At 40.2% G+C, this 22,954-nt stretch overlaps 1 protein-coding gene across 2 annotated transcripts in view; it reads left to right on the forward strand.

Annotated features, from left to right (window-relative positions):
* The first annotated feature begins 758 nt into the window (after positions 1–758).
* Positions 759–22,954, forward strand: part of KLHL29 (kelch like family member 29) — an 869,600-nt gene continuing 847,404 nt past the window's right edge. For both annotated transcript variants that reach the window (XM_075598451.1, XM_075598452.1), the window contains exon 1: positions 759–1,174. The gene's annotated coding sequence lies outside the window, so the exon portion shown is untranslated. The remainder of the gene's footprint in view (positions 1,175–22,954) is intronic.

Genomic DNA, 22,954 nt, shown 5'->3' on the forward strand with positions numbered 1-22,954 from the left:
TGGGGTTCATAATTATCTATCCTGTTTGCTTTGCCAGGGATAAGCTATTCTGCTTTATTAATGCCCCCCTATGACTGGGTACCAATTAAGTAAGGATATAGGATAAAGAATAACGCTGGGGCAAGGAAACTTTAGGCTACACCATGTTTACTAACATTTCCCACGACAATTTTCCACCAATTTATTGAAAAATACTTATCTACAAATAACAATATTAAGGCCTGAATCATCTATTTTTAACAGGTGGCTAAAGTGGCCTTAAATAAGTATTGGCACTGTGCCTGATTTAGATATCAAATAGTGGTATAAATATTTTTGGATTCTGTTTTAGGAAGATATGTATACCAGTTAATTCTATAAAAGCAAAAAGGTATTTCTAAAATAGACAATATATCACTTAAATTTTTTTTTTTTAAATAGAACACTTAAAAAAAATTACTGCTAACCTTGACTTATAAATAAATAATAATAATAAAAAAAAATATATATAAATATATATAGTTGCTCTGTAATTTCCAGCAGGCAGCAACACATTTCGATGAGTGGTTTAACCTGCAGGTATGGAACACACACTATCAGCAGTGTAGTGCTGCACCTTGGAGAGGCTGCAGCCCTCCAGGCTGGAGGCAGGCAAGGCTGGTAAGAAGCTGCACTCACTGTGTCTCTGCGCCTCGCCCCCTTCCCCCTGTGTGATTGGAGTCCCCTCCCGGCCGTGACGCTCCCTGAACCCGCCCCCCTCCCCCCCATCCAACCAAGTAGACAGCCTCAGAAAAGCAGGGAGCCAGAAGGGAGCATGGTACGGATCCTGCAACCAGCACCTCACACACAGGCATCGCCAACAACCAGCCCACATTGCTGAAGCTGCAAACCCAGGGGCACAGACCCCCCCCAACCATTCACCTCCCCAGAAACAACAACCTTGCACAGCCTGCTGGAAGCTCCTGCAAGCCTGGGCCAGGCACACTGCAAGCTCTTTCTGGGATCCTTCAGCTGCTTTGGGGTTTTTATTTTTTTCTCTCTCTTTCACTGTCAGTGAATAAGCACTAGCGAGACATCCAATAGGCAGCCCTCCTTCTGGCAACAGTATTAAAGAAAGTCTGTTACATTTTGTTTCTGTTACCTCCTGCTTATCACTGGAAGCCAAGGACAAGGAAGAGCTGCTTGCAAGGTGCAGGTAAGCAGCAATGAACACGAAACAAATGAATGCTACAGAGCAAGGGGGAGAGATAGCAGGCACAGCAGCACAGGCTGTCCCCGGCACTGAGTGCATGCACAGGGCTCAGTAACGGGCTGTGGTGCTGGGCAGGCTGCTGGTAACATGATTACACGTCAGATTTATGTAAGGGGGCTGTGTTTTTTTTTTTTTTTTTTGCTTGTTTAATCTCTTTTACGGAATCGGTTTGGGGGACGATCTTGTTGCTGTTGGAGATGTCCGGCTGCATCCTCCGGTGTATTATTAAGTGCATGATAATGATCCTATGCGCTTGCGCTGTTGCTAGCGATAGAAGCGAGAGGGAGGGGGGGGTTTATATATAAATGTAAAAAAAAAAAAATAGGAGGAAAAAAAAAAAACTTCCTGCTTGTCAGAGGAGAGAATAGATGCACAAGCAGCTACAGGGAGCAAGGGAGCAGCAGCGACGGTGGCTCCGCCAGACAGCACCTACTGTACAGGAGCTGCCCACTATTCATTACTGCCATGCACTCGTCTCCTAATACTTGTATGTATGTATGTATGTATGTATGTATGTATGTATGGCATGGGACGTATTCATGGGGGAGAGAGGCCAGTCTGGTGTATATAGGAGGCTGCTAAGTTGTGAAAGGTTTTAATAAATATACAAAAAAAAAGGTACTCAATATAGTAGCTTAGTTACCCATCCTTGCTAAGTGCCTTATTGCAATTTGTTTTGTTTTTTTACAAGTGGACAAAAGTTGTAAGGAAGCTTCTGTGTGTGTATATATATACGTGTGAAAATGTGTTTGATGTTTGTATATATGTGTGTGTGTGTGTGTGTGTGTGTGTATATATATTTATATACACACACACACGAAAAATATATACATATTTCGCAGATATACTGAGAGGGAAGGGTTGGCAGCTTTGGTGTAACACGATCCTGTGTTTTTATTCCTGCTCTTGGTGTCTGAAACCCACCCCTCATTCATACAGTAAGATCCCCGTGTGCCCAGATGTGCTGGCGTGTCTATGCCCGCATGGAATGTGTCATTAGCAGCCCTGGCGTCTCTTCCATGCACCTCCTCTCAGTGCTGTGCGCCCCCGGGGAGAGCTCAGGGCGCTCCGGGAGAGGGACTCGCACAGTGACTGTGGCGTGCCTGGGCAAAGGCACAGCGCTTATTACACAGCAGCACTCTTATCACCGACTATTCTTAAACAGTTTGCTCTGCCCTCCTACCCAACGCGAAGCTGTGGATCATGTCAGTAAGGGCTTGCTGGTTCCAGCAGTTGGGTTTCATGCCCTGCAGGTGATTGGCACAAGGGTACTTAGCTATTTATGTTACCTGCTGGTATATCAGCATGGTCTTCATGTCTAAAACCTGGAAAACACCCCCACTATACAACATACGTTGACAAATAACTTTATTTTGTAGCAGGACATGCCTTGAAAACGAGAGGTAACTCTAAATGCATTTGTTTCTGGGGAAATAGTTTATAAATAAACTAGGCAATGATTTCAGGTGTATTTGTCGTTTATTTATTTTTTCTTACCATTTGCTTAAATGTTCTTTAAAAGTTGCAAATGATCACAATACTAGTTTTTGACTTGTGTTAGCGTGGAATTGATAGCTTGTAATAATATGATGTGCATCACTACAAAATCTACAAAAATAGTAATAGTTGAATGTAATAATGATCAGTGAATAATGAGCAGTGGCCCAAGTGGTCGTGGTAGAAATACCACTACTGTTTTGGTTACACACCTAGCTTTCCACTTATTAATTCAATAACAATTGTTTTTGGTTTAGGAAGACGCTGTCCCTTGCTGCTTTTTAAAGCATACATATTAAAAGCATGTTTATTAAATTCAGAAATGTTGTAAGTCCGACACAGTATCACTACTTTTTTTGTAAGCCTCTTCAACAACAACTTATGATACATTTTTAATGGACCAGCATGATAGGTTTTCATTGATGCAGTTTGAACATGAGCTTTAAAGACTTAACACCTCTCATTCAGATACAGTACCACACACATATTGGCAGAAGACATAGTAAATCTGTAGAAGACATTTGTCAGATCTCAAAAGGTCAAGTGCAAATGTAATCTATAAACAATTCCACTGGAAGGTATCGCTACTTGTGGGAAGAATCTGGGTTTTTTTTGTTGCCAAGAATAATACAGCTTCAGCAAGTTTGTTACATTAAGAATGAAATGCCAGATTTAATGAGTATTTATGGTTAATATGTTAACAAACCGTTCATCTTAATGTAAAGATTTGTACTGCAGTATATTTATTGTCATATAAAGTTACCTGTCTCAACAAGTTTGTTCAGGTATGACAGCACCAGACTTAACAAAAAAAGAAAAAAAATGTGCAGGGCTGATAAAGACCTTTTTAAAAATGTGCATTCCTGGAAAAATATAACTCATTCACCAGTCAAAGAAAAAACTCACTTCTCCATCGACTTACACAGACACACCCTCTACTGTACCTGCACAGACACCTCCTTTATCTGATCACATAGATGACCCTGTCCCCATCATATTCACAGACCCCTCCACCCTCAAATAATTAAGACCCTTGCCCATACCTCTGTCAATGAGATCGCAAGGGTCAAGTCAACTAGCCTGATGTGGAAAATGCACCCTCCTTTTTTGTTGGAGCACGTGATTAAAGGCGCGTAAATGCATGCTGTGTGAAGGCAGAGTGCCTGTCACTCGCCGCCGGAAACCTCAACACTTGCCTCCACAATGCCTCCACTTGCCTCCACAGTGCTTAAAGGTGGCAGACGCTAGGCAGCGTGGAGGCAAGTGTCGCTGTTCCAGCGGTGAGTGACAGACTCGCTGCCTACACACACCTTGCAGTTCAGCGATCTTAAGCTTGCGGTGCAACAAAAAGAAGGCCACATCTTTCCATCGCCTGCCCCTAAAGTACTCTCGGGCTTTGGCTGTGACAGCGAATGCGTGCGTGGCGCACACAACGTTCCTCTATGGGGCCGGTCCCAGTAGCTGCCTGCGCGCCCGGCATAATGCGCGATGCGCTACCGCCTTTGCCAAAAGACAAGAATTTTGTCTTTTGGCGCGACGGCCGAGCATTGGCCACGTGTTGCCAGCGATTCAGCCAATGAGGGCGAACCAGCCGCGTGACGTCATGGTCGTGCCCCTGCCACGCCTCCCTGTTGCGAGTTGTCTGTAGTCCACCTGGTCACGCTGATGCTGGGAACGAGCGCCGCCAGGCACCCCATCGCACGCGCACACTGGGACCTTAGCCTTGTTGAGGACGAGGGGATTGTGTATCTATCTATTTATCTATCTATCTCTTTTTATTTATATAACTTGTTGTGGTTTCTTTTTCCCTAGAGGAACACTTAATGTTACAGTGTAGATGAGAGGCAGAAGTATTCAAACATTCTTGTTGAAATCTGTCATGTTTATGCTACAATGCTAATTATACATTCCTAAATCAGTAGTTTTGTGTACAATGTATTGCAGATGTGCTATGCTTCACTTAACTCTAGAAGATTGTAAATTAATAGCAATCCCCTAATTAAATTTGCATATGTTTTTTTTTTAATTTATTATTTTTTTACATTTTTTTCTTCCTTTAAATGTTATTTAAAGTTCCCATGCAAGTGCAATCAGAGATAGCAAAAGGCAGGCAGGATCGTTGATACGTTTGTTAGAAGTTCTATAAATAAAATGTGGCTAATAATTAAATGAATGTGGCAAACCTAATTAGTACTAAAGTGGTTAAGATATGCAGCTTGTATAGATATGTGTTGGAAGTCATTTATTTACTGATGGCTTTTAATATAATTTCCTATTTACCAACTTTCTATTTGGCAAACGAGCAGCTCTAACATTAAGCAGCTTTAACAGTTGTAATGAAGGTGCTATTAGTTATTAATAGCTGTTCAAGATGTAGCCATTAATGATGTAGCTACAATGTTTTATCCTCTGCATCTTCATTGTTATGACAACATTTCAACTGGTTCTGCAAGTGAAATATTAAAATACGCTTTGAACAAGTTTTAGGTATAGCGATCGTCCACTGTCTAATTGTACTGTTTAATTAAAAAGTTTCTACCTCCTACAATTTCCCTTGATAAAGTAACCCATGAGGTTCTAAACAATGCACATTGTGTGCCAGATGAGAACGTATTTCAGTTGTAGCTTTGAGATTAATTACGATTTACTGGCCTTCATCAGTGCAAAGGTAGTGAAACAACAGAGAAATGTCTCTCTTTATTTATTTATTTTTGCCACTTGTTAATTGCATTTATAATTAGTACTGTCTGTAGGCTCTGCAGCCCTTCTACAGTGAAAATAAATAGAATAATTAATCTGGAAGAAGACATGAGCTAGGGTGGTTTGCATCTCATTCAAATATAGAACTGAAGAAAATGCTGATTTTATTGTTACTTGTCTTGCATTGTCTTGTCCTTATTAAACCTTCTCCGTTGTTGGGACAAGAATACTAAATTAAAACAGAAGAAGTCAACATTGAAGAGCTTCTACAGTGCTTCAGTTCAGATGCCTTACTGCTTTTGGTATATGTAATTTGTAAATAGCCTACAACACTCTGCACTTATCTCTTCTGTCTAACTGTATGCTTCCCCCCGCCCCCTCCTTGTGTCTGGTCTTTCTTGTTAATAAATTACACTACAATTTCATGTGATATCTTTCCTTTTGGCGTTTTACTTTGCTTTTTCGTTGGATGCAGTATGACAAACGGTGAAAAAGTAAATTATGGTAACAGGGAGTTAGTGTATATTTTCTCTAAAAGCCTCAAATAACAGTAATTCGATAGTTGGTTTGTTCATAGCCACTCTTCATAGCATTACTCTTAAAATGAAAGTTGTCTGCTGTCTCTAAAGATGTTTCTTTTGATATGTTGGCTCTTTCCATCATCTTTGACTTGACCTCCTTTCTCTTGAAAATAACAGATGATCTGATTGTGTTTTTTTACATTATTGAATATGTTCCAGTGCTTCCAGAGATGGCACTACAGGGCCTCCTAACTGACCTTTCTCTTGAAATAATAAGCTCTACACACTCTAGCCTTGCATTATTACACTAGAAATACAATGATGTATGCTTTCCTGTGTACAATTTACTGTTCTTCATTATTTTAGCAGGTCTGCTCTACCCACTAACAAATACCTTCATGTTTGTATTCAGAACACACTGGTAGACTGTGTCACTTCCAATAACCTGCTCAACGCTGCCTTGGTACTTTAAATATTGGTGTTTAGACTCAATTTGTCAGTTATATAACCACCGATGGTGTATAATCTTTCTTTTGAACGTAAAACTTATTGTTATTTATGTTCATATTGACAATTTCAGCTTTATTGATTACAAACAACCTAGTTTTCCGACATAAACATACTGATACAGTGTTTAACCTGGGGACTTAGTCAATAAAGCAGCTTACGTGTATATAAGCACATATTGTAAAGATGTATCATGGTTGTCTCAAAGGCAGTGTTGTCATTTCATGTCGGGTTATGAATAATCTTCCTTAAAGTCTCAATGACGAGAGAAGGACTGCAGTACAGGAGTATAATGGAGCATTCATAAAGAGAATGTCCTCAATACTGTAGTCATGCTTCACACAAATGCACTCAGCAGTAATCATTCAGAACTACACTCTGCATCCCATCATGCAAAGGAATGTACAACAAGGCATTGGCCAGGAAAGGGAATGAAAATATATATTTTTGACTTTCAAGATAGGTGATAAAGAAAAGTATTCGTTGATGCACCACTAAAATAAAATGATATGATTGCGTCTGCCTTTTCACAATGGTCCCCATGCTTTTGACAGCGAGAGATGACTTTAGGACCAAGTTCTAGTAGCTGTATTAGTCCTGGAGAAATGTAGATATGTCGTAGGCTGTGATACCTTTTGGAGGACCAACATTAGAGTTCTTCATAGACGAAATTCTAAAATTATAAAAAAAAAAAAACGTGGAAGGTACACTCAATTATATGCTATCCCCAAAACTAATGTAGTTGTGTGGTGAAGGCTCCCACTAGATGTTACCAATATCTTATGCTCTAGCATTTAAGGATAAAGATTCCTTCATCTGTTGGAACGATATACTCCCCACACTGGGGTGGTAATGGAGGGCAGTTCTATTTTTTTTGTAATCCTTTTTTTTTTTTTTTTTTTTTTTTTTTAACTGCTCCTTTCAAGGCGACACGCTGTGTCAAAGCTGGCGTACGCTATATTTAATGTGAGATTTGACACAGCGCCATTGAAAGAAATAGTAATGTACAAGCCATTCCCTTTACACAAAGGTGCTCAACTGCCCCCCTCCCCCCCCCCCCAACAGGTCAGGTTTTCAGGATATCCCTGCTTCTGCACAGGTAGCTCAATCAGAGGCTTGGTCTAAGACTAAGGGCCTCATGCAGTAAGCGGCGCAAAGTCACTTTTCGGCCATTTTGCGCCAAAAATGCATACCCCGATTCAGTAAGGGCCGAAAACTTGTCGAAAAGCAAAAAAAACGCCAAGCTTGTTGGCGGTTATTTTTTCCCGCCATCGGCGCGGCGAAAAGGCACTTTGCGCCGCAACTAGCCATGTTTTGAAACCTGCTCAATTCTAGTAGTGGCGAGTAGATTTGCGCCACTCTAGAATTTAGATTTTCACGCCAATCCGTCTCGCCCCAAAAATTTGACAAGTTGCTGGGGAGAGGCGGCGGAATGGCACTTAGAAAAAATCAGGCCTTTTTCCTGCCTGAGATTTATGCCGGAGGTCTCCGGAGCTGATTCCATTAATACCAGCACCGGAGCCCCCCGGCATGCATCCGAGGCAGGAAAAATGCATTTAAAGGCCACTTCATTACCTTAGCGGATAACCGCTGAGGCAATGAAGGGGTTAACCAGCCGTGCCAGGTTTATTGTGGGTAGCGGGGGTGGGTGAAAGGGGTATTTGGCCCTTGGTGGTTGTTTAGGGCTTGCGGGGGGGTTGCTACGGTCATGAAGGGTTTAAGCCCTCCCGCTACCCACACGCAAGCCCTAAACAAACCACCATTGGGGCTAATACCCACTTCGGTCACCCCCGCTACCCACAATAAAAAAAATACACACACAACAGCCCCACACTAAACAAATAAATAAAAATATAAATATATATATATATATATATATATATATATTACACCAACAACCCCTATACCCCCCTAACATACACGTATATGCACATCAATGATACTATAGGCCGGCGGGGGCCCTCGGGTGCTAACCGCGGGCCTGCAGTACCAATTCTGTGCCCCCCCAAATTAATTGTCAAAACACATACATACTTATAAAGAAATAACCCCCGCCCCCCTAACACATACAGTATAGTAATGGGCATAATTACTATTATCCACAAATGGATAATAGTGCATTTGCCCATTTAAAATACATAAAGAACATTAAATACATATTGCACTCACCCTTGTCCGGCTGCCACGATGAAGGCCATCCTCATCTTCATCACCGTCCATGCCCCCTCCGATGCTGCAAAACATAAACAAGAATAAAAACAACCAATGTAATGTCCCCTAACCCCTTAATCAGCATAGCGGTTATTAACCGCTACAGTCATTAAGGGGTTAACCCACCCTCACCCACCACTCGGGAGGCCTACACCTCTGTTTTTAAGTATACCCTTTGCTTGCTTCTTTCATTGTAACATCGCCGGAAGAAGAGATCAGTGTATCTCGAAAGCTCGCACAAATAAAAGCATTTCGTTAGATTTAGAAATACAGTACACAGTGTCGCGGCTTTTCGGCCTCGTACTGTGCCAGTCCTATGGTATTGTGTCCTTTCCCTGATATTCTGACATTGCCGTCTTCATTCTAAAGCCTGTCACCTGTGTGTTTTAAGGGCATTTCATGATTTAAAAGCATAAATCACCTGTTAACATATTAAAACACAATAAATTAAACTTGGAGATAATGGAAATGAAAAGCTGTGTTAATGACTATTATCCGCAGAGCTGCATTTAAAATGTGGGAATCGTTTGGTGCAATAAAAAGCACAAGCCAAAGTGCTTTTCACCGGCTACATGAATAGAGTATTTTATGGCTCTTCGATCAACGAAGTGTACATGATAGAGAAAGTAGAAGTTTCCGATAGGCCCCTGAATGAATAAGGCCTAAAACCAGCAACTATGATTAATTTCCAAACCATGTGTATTGATAGAAGCATTTTGTTAAATAATACTGCAGGGAATAAAAATGTTGCTGGTCGAAGGCTTTCAACCTCTTTTTAAGCAGAGGGCCCTGTGCTGTATCATTACGGTCAGATAGGGGGACCAGTGACAAGACATTTTAATGGATCTTTTGTCTCTTCATCTAATAAAACTAAGTACAGCTGTTTTTACTGATTAAAAAGCTGAGGATCTCGGCTTTCAGTTTCTCAAAATTGTTTGCATGGAGAATTTACAAATTGTGAGGAATTGGGGCCTGTAGTTTTAATGAATAAGAGTGATCAGTTCCATCCCAGCCATGTACAAAGATTGTAACTTGCAGTCCAGTCTTCCTTTTCAACATTCATTTAAAGCTAAGTTAATATTTGGTTACAGCCTATTTCTCCAAGCACAACCATTCCTTTTTGTTACTGGTATTTTTTATTTCTTTTTTGTTATCTATAGCAATATGTAACAGCTATTTTACTCAGTAGTTGTAATAATAATAATCGTTTTTCTCTTGCGTAGCACTGACAATGCACATATAAATTTCCTGCCGGTAGAGTTTACAATCTATTATTCGATACCTGAGGCACAGGCAGATAAAGTGACTTGCCCAAGGTCACAATGAGCTGACACCGAGAATTGAACCAGGCTCAGTCAGTGCCTTGAACTCACTAAGCCACTCTTTCAGCCCTACTCTATCCCTGGTACCTTGGTCTCAGTATCTCTTAAAGCAGTAATCTCCCCAACAGAGTTTTTTTTTGCTTTTGAGACCCTCCCCCCTCTCCCCGTGTTACTACGGAGCACAGGATGCGTAATCTAACTTAGCAAGGATCTCTTCTCCTCAGTTTCCTCCAAAATGGCCGCCTCAGACACATGACCACCATTGAAAGCGGTCATGTGACCGCACTGTGCTGGAGGGGCCACGGCGCTCAAAGCGTCAGAAGAGTGAAAATGGATTGGCTTTTTGAGTACAGCAGCAAAGACTGCTGCTGTAAAATAGCAAATATCATTACACATTAAATTACCTGCTTTTAAGTTTTTGGCCTACTTGGCAGCAAAAGGGCTAATATTCTGCACCCTTAACACTAATTGTGTTGTACTGCCATTTAACATATTTTCCTTCTGGTTCATGTGATGGTTTTTGTGACATGCTTAGGGGGCTGCCCTACTCCAAATGAACAGCTTGCTGCAGTAATTCCTTGTACATCCTGTCCCTATGTAAAAGATAGTCAGTCAGTAATAGCTTTGCTATCAATTTAAGCCATGCTGTCATTTGAAGGAAGGAAGCTGCAAGCACCATGTGGAAGGCCAAATCCATCATACTTACTATATAATAATCCTAACTCCTCAGACTTATATACGCATAGCCTTTTTTTTAAAGAAATATTCATCTTGTAGGCTAGTATGTGAAACTTGAATCACCTGTAGTGGTAAGTCAGTTTTAATTCAATGTAGCAATGCTGGGCTCCCCTTTATTTTACATGTATAGGAAGCATGGGGGCTCCGGAGCTGTGTTATTTCAGCTCCAGGGACCCCCGACTTCCCGAGATACTTACTTACCGGGAAAGGTGCAGCCGGTACTTAATGGAGGTTTAAAACCCTGCGCCATGCAGGCCAATAGGAATAGCCAACTAACAAGAGTACTAAAACATCTATAACTTTCTATGAAAAATAATAACATTTTATTAATTAATGATGCTATTAAACAACGATGCATGTGGACTCTTATTAGTTGGCTATCCCTGCTGTAGTATTTATTTAGAACCACCATATATTAAGTTGCAACATTAAGATTATTGAGATTCTATGACTTAAGTCTGAAATTATGTTGTATTATTATACACCTTGAGTGCAGTTATGTTAGGGATCTAGTGTTATTTCTTCAAATTACACTTTATGCGTTACAGGTTCCCTGTGTCTCTATGCACCGGTGGAACATTAATTAACTGTTCTAATAGGCTGAGCGGTCGCTCATTTATAGTGATTATTAGGCCAATAGGAAGCAGTGGCAGATGGCGTTGCGGCTTCCTATTGGTCGGCATGACGCGGGGGGTTTATACCACCCTTCTGTTTCCCCTGCAGAGGACTGTACTGGCAGCACCATCTCCGTGAAGTATTTTGGTGAGCTGTGGCTCCTCAGAGCTGAAATTAACGTGGTTCGGCTCCGGTGACCTATCCCCATCCGACGTGTTTTTTTTAAAAGGGGCAAAAATAACAAACAGATTTTAGGTGGAACTGCCCCTCTAAACTCAAGTATTCAAGAAAAGCGAAGGCATTTCTGTAATACAGCGAACCATCAGGCAACCCATCATTTACTGCATTCCCATTAATAATAAGTGAAGTACTGCATGTTCCTGTCTCATTTGTACTGTTAGAAGGGTGAAGTTACGATTGCGCACAGACTCATCAAATGAGGAAATATATAGAAAAAAGGGGAGAAAAAACACAATAGTGTGATATTGCAAATGACCATCAAGGCAACAAGTAATAAACTCACATTCGGCAAGGATAGATAGGCATTTCGGTTGTTAAGTGAACCACACTAGTCAGGAATCTCTGTAGAGCTGGAACTGAAGACCTTCTCTCGCAATAGGATTCACAGCATAAAAAGGATACTCTCAGCCAGCCGAAGAACTTGCAGCATCAAGATCAGCTCCTCCACAGCAGGATAATCTCAATAAAGAGATAACATAAATAGTGTAATACTATATACACAATTCATATATAGCTAAAGCCAAATGGACACTCACATTAAAATAAATATAAAACAGCATATGGTTGTTAAAGTAACCAACTTCACCAGGTAAAAACTGAAAATCTCCAGGAACACAGGAAAAGGACGCAGGGAAAAACAGGATAAATCTTTATAGTGAAATATATAAAAAACACAAACAGCAGAGGCCACAGAAGCTACACAGGGAACAACTGCTAACACAACTCCCAATAAGCCCTAGTGATGGCCATACACCAGGGGTTAAGGACAGAGAGGGTAACAGAGTTCCAGACAGCTCCCAATAAACTCCTGCTATAAGTATAGGGGTAGAAATACGTCCCCTTGAAGAAGTCTTTTTTTAAGATGAAACGCGTTGGGACTTATTTCTACCCCTATACTTATAGCAGGAGTTTATTTGGGAGCTGTCTGGAGCTCTGTTACCCTCTCTGTCCTTAACCCTTGGTGTATGGCTATCAAAAAGGGCTTATTGGGAGTTGTGTTACTTGTTGCCTTGATTGTCATTTGTAATATCACGTTATTGTGTTTTTTCTCCCCTTTTTTCTATATATTTCCTCATTTGATGAGTCTGTGCGCAATCGGAACTTCACTCTTCTAACAAACACAAGTGTCTTTGAACGAACCCATTTGCGGTCCGGTCCGGCACCCATCAAGGATTTTTTTAAGTTGGACTACTACGTATCCTTTTGGTTCACAGTTTTTTGCGCTTGTTTTTCCCCCCTTTTTTACTGTTACTCATTTTTACTGTGACAATTAGAATTGCTTTTAGACCCTGTGACCGGTTTCCAATCGCACACTCTTGAATCGCATACTCTGGACCAGTAACGAAAAACAGTAGTGATTTTTTGTTTTTATGCAGACAACTATATTTTAAATCATTAGTCTGCCAAACAAGGTAACCAAACATATGAGATGAGTACAGACTCCATGTCACCAATGACGATTTCCTATAAACACATTTGAAAAACACGGGCTCTTTTTGCATGACGAGAGAGAACTCTGGAAATGAATCCTCTCTCTAGAAGTCAACTATCTTTAAAATGCCCGATCACTTTGATCTTTTTTAGAGTGCACTTTTGGAAGCATATAAAAACAGATAGATAAAAAAAACAATAAATTCAATAGAAAGTTATACTATAACGGTTTTAAACGGAAGTATGAGGAATGACTTGTGTTCCGTGGGGAATAAGTAGAATAAATTGTCAGGAATCTAATTCTCACAAATTCGTTGATCTCATTTCTACTGTACAGTATGTAGTAAAACTTCAGGTGGCACTCTGGGGGGGTGGGGGGGTGAGTAGTGTGTAGTCCTTTATTCAAGAAGATCTGCTTTAATAGTCTACATGAGGGATGGCCAACTCCAGTCCTCGAGAGCTACCAATGGGTCAGGTTTTCAGGATATCCCTGCTTCAGCACAGGTGGCTCAATCAGTGGCTGATTCAAAGACTGAACCACTGATTGAGCCACCTGTGTTGAAGCAGGGGCTGATTGTGCTACCTGAAAAACTGACCCATTGGTAGCTCTCGTGGACTGGAGTTGGCTACCCCTGGTCCACATATAGTACTGACTGGACATACACCCGTAGCAGATATATCTAAAATACCATGAGTTCTCCTCTCCACAAATGTACAATTCGTCACTTTTATAGTCCTTTGTGGAGTACGAAGAAATGCTAATTTTATGTAGTGTATACAGTATATGATGATTTTAAACTGACTTGAGTAAGACCCTATTGTGTGAGCTGGTCGTTGTGGAAGGGGCAGGAGCGCACGTATGTTTATGGAGGGCGAGATCAAACTTTAAAACCTGCTCGCTGTAGAATCCCCTCACACGGATCTGCAAACACGCTCCTCCCTCCCTATTTCGCTTCCAGCCCTGCCGCAGCATAGGCAAAAGCGGGGTTGAACAGAGAGAGGAAGTGGAGCGTGTCTCACTGCACAGAGAGCCAGCTCCACATGTGGCAGCTTCAAGTAAACATTCCTGTGACATCAGCACCCGGGAGAGGGCTATGCCGCGGTAATAAATATTGACTTGCTGTCAATTTTTATTACCGGAGTATTGCTGTGAGACCATACCCTCCAACTGTAACTATTTAACAGGTATTGTACAGTACCTTTTATTTCTGACCTGTACCTATTGTACCGATTTCTGCCAGGGGTTGAAGCTCGGAACCTTCAGCTAAAGAAAGCAGCTGGGTGACTGAGGAATGACCTGACCTAAATTGGGTAGAATACCACGTCGAGTTTAGGTGTGCATATATATTCGAAGATAAAAATAAATACATATATGCACTTATCGTTCAAACAGCGAATTGAGTTAAGTCCTCTTTACAAGATATTAAGCTACATCTTGGAACGCATTACTTTATATCAGCCAACCAGTCTACTCAGATCAACCAAGAATGCAGTGCTCATTCTTCCTCAGTTTAAATCCCCCGGGATTGGAAAAAGAACATTCTCAGGAGAAAGGCTCAGGATTTTGGAATAACCTCCCTATCGACATCTGTTCCCACCTTCCAAGCCTTCAAGAAATCACTTAAGACCCACATCTTCTCAAGCATTTGGGCACTAGCTTAAATTGCTCACCATGCTAATCCGCGCTTTGAAATCCTTAGTTGGTTGGCGTGCTAAAGCTCCTTTTTCTCGCATTGACGTAGCAAACAAAGTGTACTGTACCAATGTACCAAACGTTGTGCCAAGTGTTGGAGGCACTGTGACATTGGTATATTGCCCAACTTTAGCTGAGAGCTGGATGCCTGAGATTAATCCTCAATTGGAGGATTCTTTTACCGTTCTAGAATGTTGCTAGAATCTTGCTCTTGACAGAGGTAGAAGGGTTGGTTCTGGTTGGGTTTGATTGGTACCATGGTATTTATAACATAAATCTTTGTTTGGCAAGTTTATTAATAAATAACGATGGTCTTTGCTACCACCTTCTAGGAGGTGACTTGGTCATTTTACTAATTTGTATTATAGAATGTGTAGTCAGAAGTAGGATAGTAATTAGGCCTATGGGGATCATGACGGAACAAAGTGGTAATGAGTACCAATGCTTTTTAGTTATTTCAGTTCTTTAATGAACAGAATAATTTTTCTTTTGTAAATTGAAGATGTATTTGGCTGTATTTATAGCATGAATACAAATACAGTATACATCTTTGAAACTGAGGCATAGATATCTTGTCCCCAACATAATTGAGCTCTCCTACAACCTGGCACAGTATCAGTTTTTGTTTTTTTAAAGCATACTTCAGCCAATAATACATTGTAATGTTGTTGTAATGCAGAAGTCAATTAGAACAAATACATCCAATTTTCAGCATGCCCTCTACTCGCTCTCAGTTGTATATCTTTTATATCCAAGGTTAAAGAATTCCTAAAAGTAAATTATCTTTTATTTCCAAGGTTAAGTAGAGCACATGTTTTTCTGCAGTCGCCTCAATTGCTACAAGTAAACAAGGATTATTTTGTGTTGTTGTTGTCTCAGAAATCAGTTCCTGGATGCAGCCAAAAGTCCTAACACTGGTAATCTGTTGGAGTGACAGTGTGGAAGAGAATATAATGTACTGTATAGGATTTATTGCGATTAAATGTAAAAAAACTATTAAACTATTTTTTTTGGGGGGGGGGCAAAAAGGAATATGCACCAAATAAAGGGCACGATTTATAATTTGAGATGAGGGTCTTGACAATATGTGGATAGCACAAAGCATACTGAGAAAAGGAACCTAAATCTGTAAAAATTAACTCAAATCTGTGGGAGTGAATCCAAACCACTGAAATTAAACCCAAGTCAATGGGGATTAATCCAAACCACTGTCATTAAACCCAAACAGTGGGAATTAATTCAAAGCACTGAAATGAAACTCAGACCAGTGGGAGTGACTCCAAACCCCTGTGATTTAATCCAACTAGGAAGAAATTTAACAGAGTGGGAAATAGGGGAAGAAGAGTGAAATGGGAGTAGAGGATTTGGGGAGGTAGGGGTGTTTCGGGGTGAATATGAAAATGGGGAGAGAGGTAGAATGTTAAAAACATAGGTCCAGTGGAGAGAGAATGGGATACCGACATTAGGGATGGTTAGAGAGAAAGGGGTGCAAGGACAAGTCAAATGGGATCACAACACAAGGAGAGAGAACAGACCGCATCCTTTGAAAAGCATCATAATTCACTTGCAAAGTACAATGCACCAATAACAAGGACAGCATGAAAGGGCTGAAATATTAGTATTCATTTAAAATACTTTTCAGTAAGTACAGTAGGTGAAATATTTTTTTATTTACCAGCATTGTTTTAATTTAAGCATTTCTTCAGAGCATTTCATTTGTGCATACATTTCTATGCTCAAAATCTATCAAATAACAAACTTGCATTTTAAAGCAGCATTTATTTCAAAATCCTATTTTTTTTAAAAATAATAATAGTTGTTTGGTATTAGATTAATACTTATTGAACCTTTTTAATGATTTCAAAAATAAATGTATTAAGCTTCCTCGGGTTGCTATGGCAGCTATTTAGGAAACTACACCGCTTCCGCATTTCAAACAGGAGCCATATTGCATGCCCTGGGAAGCCGGATTTTCGCGGACCTATAACGGAAGAACGGATGGATCAGCAGCTTATATAAATGCATTGCCAAAAATGTACGAAATGGCTGGATTTAGGGGGAAAAAAAAGAGCAGGATGACACATGCTGCTTTGACCCTGTGAGCGCCCCGAGGCGTAGCTTCTATTTTGCGGGGTCTAGCACTCCCATGACATAGATAGTAGCTGCGTAAAAACAAAATTCTTGTTTACTAGGGGAGAAAACTACACTGAGGTGGTGCGAAAGAGGGGTGACTCGACCCATTCTGGCCACTGGATTAAGGTACAAGACAAGGGGTGGCCAACTCCAGTCCTCAAGGGCCACCAACAGGTCAGTTGTTAAGGATACCCCTTCTTCAGCACAGGTGGCTCAGACAGAATGACAGCCACTGATTGAGCCACTTATGCTGAAGCAGGGATATTCCTAATACCTGGCCGTTTGGTGGCCCTTGAGGACTGGAGTTATCCAACCCTGTATTAGACTCTTTTTTGACAGAAGCAAATTTTCATTGCATGATCAAAACCAAGTTTTACAAAGATCACAGTGTTGCAAAACTCTCAGCAAATAAACATCACGTTTCACAAATGCCACCAGAATATTCAAAAAGTTCAGACCAACGTTGAATCCCTCTCAACTATAATAGGTACAGATGTTTGCCAAATGTTTGCCATTTTCCCAACTTTTTCTAACTTTACAAATTTGCATTTTTGTATGGATGTTTTGCCCGTTTTATGGTCAGTCCAGAAATGATAAGGAGAATATTCAGATGGTGATTCCCATTGGTTGAGGTATTATCTTACATAGGTACTTAAGTATTACCATGGGATCACATGACTAATCCGCTGAAGTAGTTTCATTTGACACGAAACGCGTAGGTGATGTCATACGCAGCGACGTAACGTCCGTGCAGTCTAGAGACACCACGAGGACGCCGTTAGGAGGATTTAGAGTTTTAAGGTCTGTGTATTACCATCTCCTTTGTCTTGGACTCTTTCTCCATTACCAATTGGGGACCTTACTCCTAACGTGGGGTCTGGGTGCCAGTGCCCGACCCTCAGTGTGTGTCACGGGTTTATAGAGCTATGTAATCCAACTTTAAATGTAGTGTCATTTGTCCTTCATTTTATTTTCATTCATTATTTCATTTTATAAAGAATTTAGAAAGAGAGAATAGTAGTCATTTAGCTTTAGCATGTCCTATCTCCCATTCATTGTTAGGTCGTGCAAAAGCTTAGCACCCTTTAGTGAACATGGGCCATTGACTTCTATACCTCCCAAAACACTCATACACAGTAAATAACACATGGAGAGATACCTGTAACACACCTGAAATACCTGGGAAATTGTCATATTTGCATATTCAAATGAGCTCCTTTTTGCATATTTAAATGAGCTTATGTCCCATATTTCAGGCTGTGGAGTTTTTTTGGTTCTTCCTTCAAAATGTTTTGTTTTTTTTTGAAGCTCAGCAAATTTCGTTAGGTGTGATATATTAGGCGAAAAGTTTGTACATCCTCTACTCCAGGCGTAGCCAAATCCGGTCCTCAAGGGCCATCAACAGGTCAGGTTTTGAGGATATCCCTGCTTCAGCACAGGCTGCTCAATCAGTGGCTCAGTCATTGATTGAGCCACTGATTGAGTCATCTGTGCTGAAGCAGGGATATCCTTAAAACCTGACCTGTTGGTAGCCCTTGAGGACTGTAGTTGGCCCCTCCTGCTCTAGTTAGTGTCTTCCTGTAGGAGAAATATGAATGTAATTAGCATTTATGGGGATAATTTATGGGGCAATCCGCTAGTCTTTTGTGAAGAAGTGCGTATAAAATAATTGTCCCTGTTAAAAAAATAAATAAATAAAGAGAAGGCATTACACACGCAGAATGATGGATCTCTCTCGATAACATATTCAATGTATTAGCTGGAATGGGTTCTATCTATCTGTGGCGCTTGCCAATTTTTCTATTAAGCTAGTAATAACATTGTGTAAGATAACTATGAACTGCAAGTGTTAAACTGTTGATGGGCCATTAGAGTGAAAGAAGATCTGATAAACCAGGAAATACTTAATTTGTTTACTGTAAATCAGAATGGCAGGACTGCTTAACTCCAAATTTAACACGAGCGGCCTAGTACTTACAATCTATAAAAAACAATTTGTAGAGGTGGTGTTCTGTAATAAAATAATTGCCATTATTAACCATACGGGAAACATGCATAATCAGAGCATAGTCTAAAAGCATAATTTGCATCACAATGCAGACTACTCAACACTCTGGCCCTTAAAAAGCTTCTGTTTCAGGCATTTCCCTTGGCCTTTGTTGACTAGTCATTTTAATGTGTGTCAAATACTTCTTCTTAGCTGGACAAAACCAAAGCAAAGTTTATTTATATTTTAATTTCCGACACTTTCATTGATTCCAGGAAGGGATTTGTAGGTCATGAAATTTAGTAGAAAAATGAACCCTCTTTTTAGTAGGAATATGAGGGTTCGGAGAAACTGTATTCCTTTGGCCATGTTCCCCGTGCTGTGGTCTTGGCAGCAAGGGACTGATTGCCATTTTAATTGCTGATTTTAATTAATACGGCTACTGGTGTTTTTGTGCATAGTTGCGATGAATATTCCCCATTGTAATTTAAAACCGAAAATGTTACGCAGGTGCATTGAGATTGGGATCTGCAACCTTTTGTCTTCTCTAACTATTTATAGGATTTTGTACAGATTTCAATACTTGTTTTTAGAGCAACAAGAATATTAAAAACATATATTAATATTCATGAGTGTCTAAAACTGCATAGCTTAAAAGAAAAGTATTGAATTTGAGAGCGTCTCTAGAATTTGTTCATTAAAAGATCTCAACGTGCACAGAATCCGTTTGTCTTTAGAACCAAGTGAATCTACGCTAACCATAATTAACAAGACACTCGAGTGCTGTAATTGTCTTTAATTAATATAGTAGAAGGGTATAAACACTTAGGGGATTATTCATGAAACTGCGATAGTGCTGATCTGTCGCACGGAAACTCCCATTGACTGTAATGGGAGTTTCCATTAGATAATGCCCCAATCTCCATCATCTCAGTTTAATGGAAAAAAACTGGTAGTCTCTACAGCATGTTTTCTTAGGTTAATTTTGCCTATTGCTTTTTCATTCAAACAACATCATCGGACAGTACTGAATGTCTCCAGCATTGTTGTGTAAACCATAACATTGCTTCTGCAACACGTTGCTCTGCCTTAGTTGTGCTGGACCGCAAATTTTCTCCTACAGTGAAGCTAACCAAGTGTTAAATGATGGGTTGAGGGAGACAGTGGTTTTCCTTTACTGCTTTGAAATTGAGACTTTATGATTTTTTTTTTTTTTAAAACACTAATTAAGGTATGGTTTGTTTTGGTTGTTTTAGTCACAGTGCACTCGACCAGTAAAACAACAAATGAATGTGTGCTCTTTCAGAGATGCTCACAACTAATGGATTTTATGATGCCTTCTGACAGAGGCCAAGTATATTTAATGTTCATGATCTGTGGGCAAGCCAATCATGTGAAGGCCGACCCACAAGCCCTGTCCACCTGAATGGGTTAAAGTTATTTTTCTGAGATGGTGCCAATTAATGTTTCTGGTGTCATGAAGACTTTACTGTAAGGTTGCTGATTATTTCAGCATAATAATATTACTTCCTCACCATAAAGCATAGCAAATGGATTCTTCTTAGCAGAGACAAAGTTAATGATTTGTGAAGGCGATCTCTTTCTAAACCTGGTGTCTAGAACCAACTGAGCCCATCATTAAATTAAAGCATGTGGGCATGTTCAAATGATTACATTAACATATGATAAGATTGCAATGCTAATGTTGCAAAAGTGTAAGGAGATATCTAATTTCATGCTGAAGGAGAACTCCAATATTAATGTATTCTTCAAATTGTGCAGCTGTTCTCTCCAAGGACGTGTGTAATTTAGGTGGAATTGAAAGGGGTGTTTCACAGAGCTATCCCATTGAGCCAGCCTCCATGAGGAGGGAGAGGGCAGAAGCATGTGAGGAATTGGGGGAGCTGGGCGTCTGTGTGGGAAGAAGCACTGGAAGCATGGAGGGGTACAGCACCAATTGACTTTCTGCCCCTCACTTCTTCTTCAGTCCAAGTGTGCAAGGAGCAGGGCGCACTCGAGCAGTGGATTGCAGATCCTTCTGCTGCTGATTACCTGCTTTCTACCAACACACTGAATGTTACTGTTCCACTTCTCTCCTTAGCTTGAAGCGATTTCTGATATAGAGAAGAAGGAATGGGCAGGTACAGTTAGTAGGCGTGGAGAAGATCCAATCTGTAGTTCCGGTGCCTGCCACTCTGTGCGTAATGTGTCTTGAAGGAGAAGAGCAGAGCTGGTAACCAGGTGCTATGGCATCTGACCTGGGGTCACCTGTTGGAGATCCCTAATTAGTAGATCCCCGATTTCTTGCTGAAACGGAGTGGCTAACGACATTTCTTTGGAGCTCAGAATAAGGAAATCAAACGTTCAAGGTTTAATGCCTCATACTATAGTGTCACACGATTAAAATCTCTATCAATTGGGGCTATTTAGAATATCTAGAATAGCAAAGTACTTCTAAATGTGTGAAACACTATTGTCTTATATTAATTAAGCCATGTAGAACTGTTTAGCAAATGATTATTCCAGGTACTGGCCCAGGCGCATATGTTACTGTTTAAAGAGAATGGGCCCTGGTTCCTTCCAGCTCATAATATGGACATCACTGGCTAGAATTCAGGCAGTTCCACAATGATGAATAATGCTAGAACTCACTGTCCTGTGGGATTACAAACTCTAAGTGATAAAAGCATAGAAACCTTTGCATGGTGTAATACCTTTTATTGGTGTAGCAATTTTAAATTTTTTCGTTTCATTTTTTTTTTTTTTAATGTGTGGATTTTTAACACATATTTTATGGGTATTAATTCAATAAGACATAATGGTATTTGCCTATATATTTTTTTTTTATCATTTCCTTAATTTGCGGATTTGTCCCTGACCTAGAGAGAGGCTAGCACAGTAATGTATCAATTCTTGGGATTTAATAATGTTTCCTATAAAAACTGTGGCCCAAATGCCATTAAAAAGCAGTGGCACAATAAGTACATTCATATAACAGATTAACCTTGTTAGACTAAGTGTAGCTTTATACATTAAAAAGTAGTGTTAAGCCCATATACTCGTACTTCAATTCCAATGGCCACAATTCATAATAAACTCATTAACCCCCCTCACTGCCAGCGCGTCCTGCCATCTCTTTGCTCAAGGCCCCCTCAGACATTTCCTGATGCGATCACATGATTCACTGCATTCTGGGATGACAATCGGATGGTCCCTCCCCCACAATAGGGGAAGCCAAGGGCTTCTTTTATGCCATCAAATTCTATGTTGCACAAAAATCTGTGCATGAAGGGCAAAATCTAATCAGGAAGATAAAGGGATTTTCCCACATTAGTCGAGCCTTGGGTTTTACACTGAATTTTCCTCCTCCTGTGACATTAAGAGGTCGCTTCTTTCAGAATAAGATTTCTAGATCCGTGGTGGTGGAAGAACTATAATATTACTATTTCACCGGAGCTGCCCAGTATGTAACACTAATTAGTTTTTGAGGGAGTTCTTATAATAGTATTTCCCTCATGCAACAGGCTAAGTAGATCTCTAATTTCTTGCTGAAGCAGTACTTGCAAAATTAATGTTTCACTGGAGCCAGCCAAACATTTAAATAGTAAGGAGATATCTGATTTATTTGCTGAAGCAGAACTTACTAATATTTCCCGAGTGTAATCCAGATCGTAACAGTGTAAATAGATTTGTAAGTATTTGCCAGGGGAATAAATAAAATATTCACTGGTGCTATCCAAATTGTAACAAGTAAAAAAGACACATAATTGAGAACCCTTTATTAGTGTTTCCCTCGAGTTACCTCCTCCTTAATTACTACTGGCTTCCTATTAAAGTTCTGTATTAATTACAGGTTTATTTTAACTTCAGTGAAGGTACTTTCCTTCACTGCAATTCTATATATCCCATCAGAATCTTCCAGTATTTCCTGCTGACCACTTATGTTCTACTCAAGAGTATTTTCTTTTCTGTCCTGCTGGTCTCTACTGTTGGCTTACGCCTCTTACACTTGCAGATCTTTTTCGCCTAGCAATCTCTGTAACAAACTTTTTGCTTTATTATTGTGGTTTGAAGATGAGAAGAGAATTAACTGCTTCAGCAATATACATTTTCAAGGGAACCTTTCAG

The sequence above is a fragment of the Ascaphus truei genome, chromosome 4, assembly GCF_040206685.1.
Source record: "Ascaphus truei isolate aAscTru1 chromosome 4, aAscTru1.hap1, whole genome shotgun sequence".
Lineage (NCBI taxonomy): Eukaryota > Metazoa > Chordata > Amphibia > Anura > Ascaphidae > Ascaphus > Ascaphus truei.